The sequence below is a fragment of the Heterocephalus glaber genome, unplaced genomic scaffold (genome assembly GCF_053883595.1).
Source record: "Heterocephalus glaber isolate CG9 unplaced genomic scaffold, H.glaber_assembly_v1.0 deba00001463, whole genome shotgun sequence".
Taxonomy (NCBI): Eukaryota; Metazoa; Chordata; class Mammalia; order Rodentia; family Bathyergidae; genus Heterocephalus; species Heterocephalus glaber.
Genome location: NW_028258310.1, coordinates 80505 through 88231, shown reverse-complemented (window position 1 = coordinate 88231; position 7727 = coordinate 80505).

The window sequence follows — 7727 nt, the reverse complement described above, 5'->3', positions numbered from 1 at the left end:
TATCTTGCTGTGATATGATACTTTTAATTCTTTCAGGAAGAAAGCAAGAAGGGGAATAGCTGGATCAAGTGGAACCTGTGGTTTTAGTTTTGTGAGAAATCTTCATACTAACTTCCATAGTGGTTGCACCAGTCTACATTCCCACCAACAGTGAGGAGTGTTCCTTTTTCCCCACAGCCTTGCCAGCATTTGTTATTGGTTGATTTTGACAACAGCCATTCTTTCTGGAGATGGAATCTCAGTGTTGTTTTAATTCGCATCTCTCAAATGACCAGTGACGTTGAACATTTTTTCATATATTTATTTGCCATTTCTACTACTACTTCTGAGAACTGTCTACTCATTTAAAATGCCCATTTTTGGATCAGGTCTTAAATTTGGGGCATCTGATTTTTTTTTTTTTAGTTCTTTATATATTCTAGATATTAGCCCTTTGTCTGAGGAACAGCTGGCAAAATTTTTTTCCCATACCATAGGTTGTCTAAGATTTTGACTATTTTATTTAATCTTTCAAAGAACCAACTCTTTCATTCATTGATTCTTTGTGCTATTTTCTGAGTTTCCATTGCATTAATTTCTCCTTTGATCTTTATAATTTCCTTCCTTGTATGAGTGGGCTTATCCTGTTCTTTATTTTTAGCTTCAGGCTCAACATTAAGTTGCTTATTTGAGCTCTCTCTGTTTTTCTGATGTGGGAACTCACTGCTATAAATTTTCTTCATAGGACTGCCTTCATTGCATCCCAAAGTTCTGGTATGTTGCATTGGCATTATTGTTTAATTGTAGAAACTGTCTAATTTCTTCTTTAATTTCATCTGTGACCCATTGGTTGTTCAGGGGGTGTTATTTAATTTCCATGTGTTCATGAAGTTCTTGTGGTTTCTTTTGTCATTGATTTCCAATTTCATTGCTCTATGGTCTGATAATATAGATGGAATAATTTCAATTCCTTTGCATTTACTTAAGCATGTTCTATGAGGTAGTATGTGGACTCTTTTGGAGAATGTCCTATGGGCAGCTGAGAAGAATATGTATCTGATGCTGTGGGGTGGAACACTGTAGATATCTAAATTTATTTGTTCAAAAGTTTGGTTCGGATCTGATATTTCTCTGTTGATATTTTTTGTCCAGTTGATCTCTTTCTGACAGTGGGGTATTGAGGTCCTCCATTACAACTGTATTAGTGATTATTTGATTTTTCATGTCTTTTAATATTTGTTTTATATAGTTGGGTGTACTGGTATTTGGTGCACATATATTTATGATTGTTATCTCTTCCTCTTAGATTGTTCCCTTAACAAGTATGTAGTGACCTTCTTTGTCTCTCTTTGTCAGTGTTGGTTTGAAATCCACTTTGTCTGCAAATAGAATAGCTGTCCCTGCTTTTTTCCAGGTTCCTGTCACATGGAATATTGTTTTTCATTTTTAGACTTTCACTCTATGAATGCTGTTTTGAATTGAATGTGTTGCTTGTATATAGCATATTGTTGAATCTTCCTTCTTGATCCATTCTGCCATTCTGTTTCTTTTGATTGGTGAAGTGACACCATTTACATTGATGGTTATAACTGATACATATTGACTTATCCTCATCATGTTATTTTCCTGTTGTTGCCTCCCCTTTCTCCCCCGTGTTTAATTGCTTGCCTTTCCTGGATTCATGCTGTTGGGGTTAACTTAGTTGTAGTCTTTGTTATGTCTTCTAGAATGTCCTTCAGAACATTTTGGAGTGCTGGTTTGGTGGTCATGAATTTCTTCAGGTCTTTTGTGTGATGGAAGTATCATATTTCTCCATCAATTTTGAAAGATAGTTTTGTGGGGCACAGCAATCTAGATTAGTGGTTGTTTTCATTTAGGGCTTGAAGTATTTCACTCCAAGCTCTCCTTGACTTGAGAGTTTGTGTTGAGAAGTTTACTGTGATTCTGATGGGCTTTCCTTTATAGGTGATATGTTTCTTTTCTCTAATAGCTTTTAATATTCTATTCTTGTGTTGAATTTCTGGAATCTTGTACTATTGTACACCTTGGTGTAGTTGTTTTTTACTGTGGGTAATTGGAGTCCTATATGCCTCACTTATGTGTATGTCAATTTTTTTTTCCTTGCTTTGGAAGTTTTCTGCCATTACTTCTGTGAACGGGTTTTTTTTTTTTGTAATGTCATTTATGCTATCTCCTGCTTTCTCATTGACTTTGATCCATTTTCTTATTCTTCTTTGCATCATCTAGCAGCTGTTGGATTGGTTTTTTGTGGTCCCTTGCTATTTTAAAGAAATCTCTATTTTCATGATGGCTAACCACAATCCTGTCTTCTATATCTGATATTCTGTTCTCACATTGGCTTATTCTGCTGAATATACTTTCAATGAAAATTTTAATCTCCTGGGTATCTATTTGAATCTATTTCTCGGATTCAATTTCTTTCCTATGTTGGGTATTCATGGTTTCCATCATTTTCCTAAGCTATTTTTTTTTATCTGTATCTGCTATAGAGGCACTAACCAAGTCTTTCTTTTCTTTCTCTTTCTCTCTCTCTCTCTCTCTCTCTCTCTCTCTTTCTTTCTTTCTCTTTTGGTACCAGCAATCAAACTCAGGACCTCATGCTTGCCAGGAAGGCACTGTGCTGCTGAGCTAAGTCCCTGGCCCCCATGTCTTTCATTATGTTTATCATATCTTAAGTTAGCTGAGAAACTATTTCTGATTTGATTTTTTTCTAGAGCCTCATTCATCTGCTTTGTTACTTCCACTGTTATCAGGAGAGTCCAGGTGGGTGGGTTTCGAATTGCTCCTCCTCATTGTCCTCTGGGTTTGCTTTTGGTGAGCTGGAAGTTTGGGGTTGCATTTGGTTTAAGTGTCTTCTCATTTTCTATTTTTTTAAGTTTAATTCCAGGGTTAATGCTTGTAAATTGCATATGGCAAGTAGCTTTATTGCTAGCATTTGGAACCCTTAGGGAATGACTACTTCTCAGAGATGTCTTCCAGGTGTAGCTGGCTTTTGAGTTTCAAGTCTGTTGCAAGATCCTACCTCTTCAATTTATTGGTGATGAGAAATTGCTGTCTATTTGGCCTAGCCTCTAGTTCTTTGGCACTGGCCTATAGTATTGTTTATGACTCCAGGCAATCTCAGTCTTGGCATACCAGGAAGAACAACTGATTAGAACAATTATGATGCCTTCGCCAAAATAACACAATCAGCAATAACAACAGTATCCAATACAGCCTAGAAAATGACGAACTGTGGTAACTATTAATTTGCCACTTTTAACCATATGAACTATATTTGTGGTTATATAACAAAAATCTAAAACAAACCAGAAAATTGTATGCAGTAAATATGCCCTCTGTATGGTGATTTTACCCTCAAGGGAAGACATTTAAAAGGGGTTAGGGGGAAAATAATAGAAAAATAGAAGAAAAGTAAGAGATTAGAAGTAAGGCTGGAGGACAAAGAAAGATTATGCAAACTTTGCAAAACTGATGAAGAGGAAAGGAGGGAAAGAGAGAAGGAAGAAATAAAAACAGAACAGAACAACAAAAAAACTAGAAACAATGTTCACACTTATATAAAAACAAGAACAATTATCAGGAGCAATGCTACATAATTTTAGGGGGAAATCATTTGATTAGACCTAGTTCTGCCTACAGGCCAGTTATGGCCATTTGAGACATAATTCCATTTTGGCCCCTGGTCCCAATGAGACCTCAATGATCCAGTGATGCTGTGACGCTCCAGGACAAGATACACCAGCTGAAGACATCCTGGGAGGAACAAAATCTTCATCTACTCAGTTCCTCATTGTTCTTGGATTGTTACACTTTGTTTATCCCGATGTACTGAACTCTCTGCAAGTCATGTGTTACATTTGTTTCTCCTGATGTACTGAATAAAAGGCGTGGTAAACTGGGGTCTTTCCTCTTTGCCACCCAGAGCAGCACTGATCAGACCCAAAGCTCAGCTTCTTCTCAAAGTCTCACTTTTTTCCTACCTTTCCTGTATAATAAATTAATTCACCTTGTGCTGCTGTGGCTCACAGGATACTAGAATTACTGCAAAGGTTCTAGTAATGTCCCCTTTCCCTGTTCCCTACAAACAATCAAAAAAAGAAAACTAGAAATAAGAAAAGACAAAGTAAAAAGATAAGAAAAAAATTATCCACTTCAAGGTGTGTCTCTCCTGTTGCTGGTAGACAAGTTAGGCACAAGAGCCCAGATCCATGTTGATTAATCCCAACAAGCCAGCCACAGATTTATAGTAGGGTAGTGGATAATCCCAGCAAATCTGCACATTTAGTTCTGAAGCACAGGCTGGTCTCTGGATGTGAGGCTGGAACTCAATTTGCTCACCCTACAACATTCTGTACCTCCTGCTGGTTTGAACTCGGCTGCCTGCCAGCTTGGACTTGGCTTCTTGACTTCTGGCTGACTTGAATTCGGTTCATTCTCAATGTGATGGAGTCAGCCTATAGCTGCTCTGAGTTCTGAGCTCAGTTAGCCCCTCTCCAAGATGATGACTGGCCAATTGCCCTCTCCTGGGGCCATCTGAACCTGAATAATTTACCAGGCACTACAGTCCACTGCTCTGCTCTGTTCTACTGGTGCATCTCTCCGTGGAGGCCTCTGGGGTTGCCAGTAGTCACCAAGCATCTGCAGGCTTGAGCTGCCCTTCCTACACAGTAAGTCAGGGCTCAGGGAGAAACCACAGCTTGCCACTTCCTTCTTCTTCATTGAAGTCTCCCTTCTTGCTCTCCCCCTGGGCCTCAATTCTCACTTCAGATCATTGCTGGGTCCCAGAGACCCACTTCCCTTCTTCCTATCTTCCTCACATTGCTATATTCCAATGTCTGGACACCAAATCTTAGAGAGACTGTTTCTGTTCTGTTCACCACTCTGCCATCTTTCTCCAGTTTTGTAATTAATAGTTATGCCATTAAACAGCACCATGTATGGCTAGATTGTCTCTCACGGGGCTTGTGAACATTTTCTATTGTCCCCAGTGTGGTGGCCACATATTTGTTTTTCAGCTGGCTGAGTTGCAAGCCAGAGAGAATTTAGAGTAAATGAGAGAGAGGAAGTCATCTAAGCTTTTCACTAGGTTATGTGACAATATGACAATGGGTAATGTGTTTTTTTCCCTCCTACTTTGTAAATGTGTGAGTGTTTGTGTCTGTTTAAAAGAAAATAAATAGTACACAACATTACTGTTCTAGCCAATTACTTATATTTTGGTAAACATTTTAAGTCTCTTGACACAAATATGAAAAAATGATCAATCTCATTCAGCTATAAAATTTTAGTGCTCATATGTGCAAATCATCACTATATTGTGAATGTGATCAAGAGATATTTATAACATAAATAAATATGTGATTTTACTGATGGGAAAAATGTAGAAAAAGAAAATTGTAATCTGAAGGTTCCAACTTACACACAGAAAATATACCTAATGTTTTAAAGTCCAATAAAGGAATCATTTGATTAAATATTCATAGTCATAATAATCATACTGGAAAATAGTAAATGACTTGAAAATAGTAGGAATATCTTGGATAGACATACCAAACAGGTATTTTAAAACTAGGAAAAATACTTTTCAAAATATTTGGATTAAACCTTGAATACTACTAATAACTAAGACTCAGAGAAAGCACATCAGCTCTACAAGGATACATGTAGCTTTTTACAAATGAAAGCCATCAGGATGGGGAACAAAATTAATTTATCTGCAATCCAGTATAAACTTTCCACCCTCCAACTCGAGGCTGCTTTGGTCTGCCACCCTAACGGCATGCCCTCTACAGCAGAGGTCTTCCCTCAAGAACCTGTGGTCAATTAATAACAGTTTTGGGCCTTTCTCTTCTGAACAGTACGCTGTTCATGGACATATTGCAGAGCCTTTTTCAGATAAGAGACAATTATACTCTATACCTTCCTGCTTATTCTATAATTTCATCTATCAAAATTATATACACCTTGGGCTGGGGATTTAGCTCAGTGATTTCGCTGCCTGCTGCGCAAGCGCAAGGACCCAAGTTCGATCCCCGGTACCGAAAAAAAAAAATTATATACACCTGATTCTTATTTCATCTTCTTATTGAATTTGGAGAAACTGAGTAGTATAGTTTTAAGCACTGCAGAAAGTGTAAAATGACGCAGATGTTACGGGCTTTTATTCAGAAAAAATTCATTGTTAACGTGAAGATGCACTTGGATTTTTATTTTCCTCATGCAAGCAATAGATTTGCTCATGGCAAGCTTCCCTCTAATCTCCCTTTGTGACCAAGGATGCTGCATGGTCATGGGCAGAGCAAGTCTAATATGACTTAAAGACAGATCCATCACCCTGGACCCAGAATCATGTGGTTTAATTAGCTCAGAGAACCAGCCACAACCTCCTCAGCATGTCAAGGTTCTTAGGTGGCAGAAAGCAGTAATTGAATCTGACTATGGAAAGCCACAAAAAAATGCATTGGAAAAATTGAAGGAAAAGCTGAAATACTAGGTCTTGGAATGTACTAGACTGAAACAATCAAAGGAGCTGCATAATACTAAGACCTAATGGAACCCTTTTTTAAGTAGTAGTGGAAGAAGCAGTGTTTTTGACCATTTGTCTTTCTATTTGAGATTCAAAGTCTAGCAAGTCAATTTGGTTAGCCAGATCAGGATCTCATGACCACACCTGGAGGGAAGACTCATGAATGGTCAGTCAGTTGCAGAATGCCACTGGGGAGAAGATGTTTCCTAAAGAACATACAGTTGTCCTCAATAGAAAGAAAAGAAAAATGGATCTGAATTCGTGAAAGCAGCAGATGTCCACAGTACTAAAAAGTACTGATCAATTGCGGAAGGTCAGAGGCTAATGGAGATAAGTGGATACTGACATATATCTATCTAGACAACACAATGATGAGACCAGTAAAAAAGTTATCCAGATCTAGTTTTGTACAGTAGTTTTAAATGAGGCATTTAGCAGCAGTGTTCTTTGCTAGGCTTCCCACACTGCAAAACTCCTAGCTGTGTGTGAGTAACTGGTTTATTAAGCATCTCTCTCCAGTCAGCATAGTTTATCCACCTTCCCATATTTCTTCTGACCACCCCTACTTCTTTTTACCAAATTCTGACTCCAAGTCTGTTTCTTTTGAAACCATTTCTTTAGATTAAAAGGTAAATGAAACACCACAGGAGACTCGATTTTTAATATTTGACAATGGTGATTTAAATTTGTAAAATTCAAAGCTAAACCTCATTAGGTGAAGGAAGGTGGAAAAGTCAGATTAAATGCTTGAAGACGCTTTCTGAGAGCTCTCTTAGGCAGACCAAAGACTCCCTGGTGCGGTGGAAGATGGAGATACGAGGATGTCTCCTTTTCTCTCAGAGTGCAAATCAGACCGGCATTTTGAAAGAGATAGGTTTGTTCATTGTTTCAGCATTAGCAAGTTTTGTTCCTGTAAAATTTCACTTTTGGTTATTAAAATATTCACTGTAGGAAACAGATTTGTAACCCATTTCTCACATTACCTACAGTCAGAAAAACAAAATTTGATATCCTGGAGTTTATTTGCTGAGGGCACTTCCCATAAAAGCGAATGAGTGAACATTGGGAAATGTGTCTGGTTAACTCCTTTATGGATAAACATGAGTCACAACTGCCTCCCCCTACACACACACTTTCGCCCGAGCACCCTCCCCACCTCCTGCCTTCCCGCCTGGCCTTGCTAGGGCTGGTGACCTAA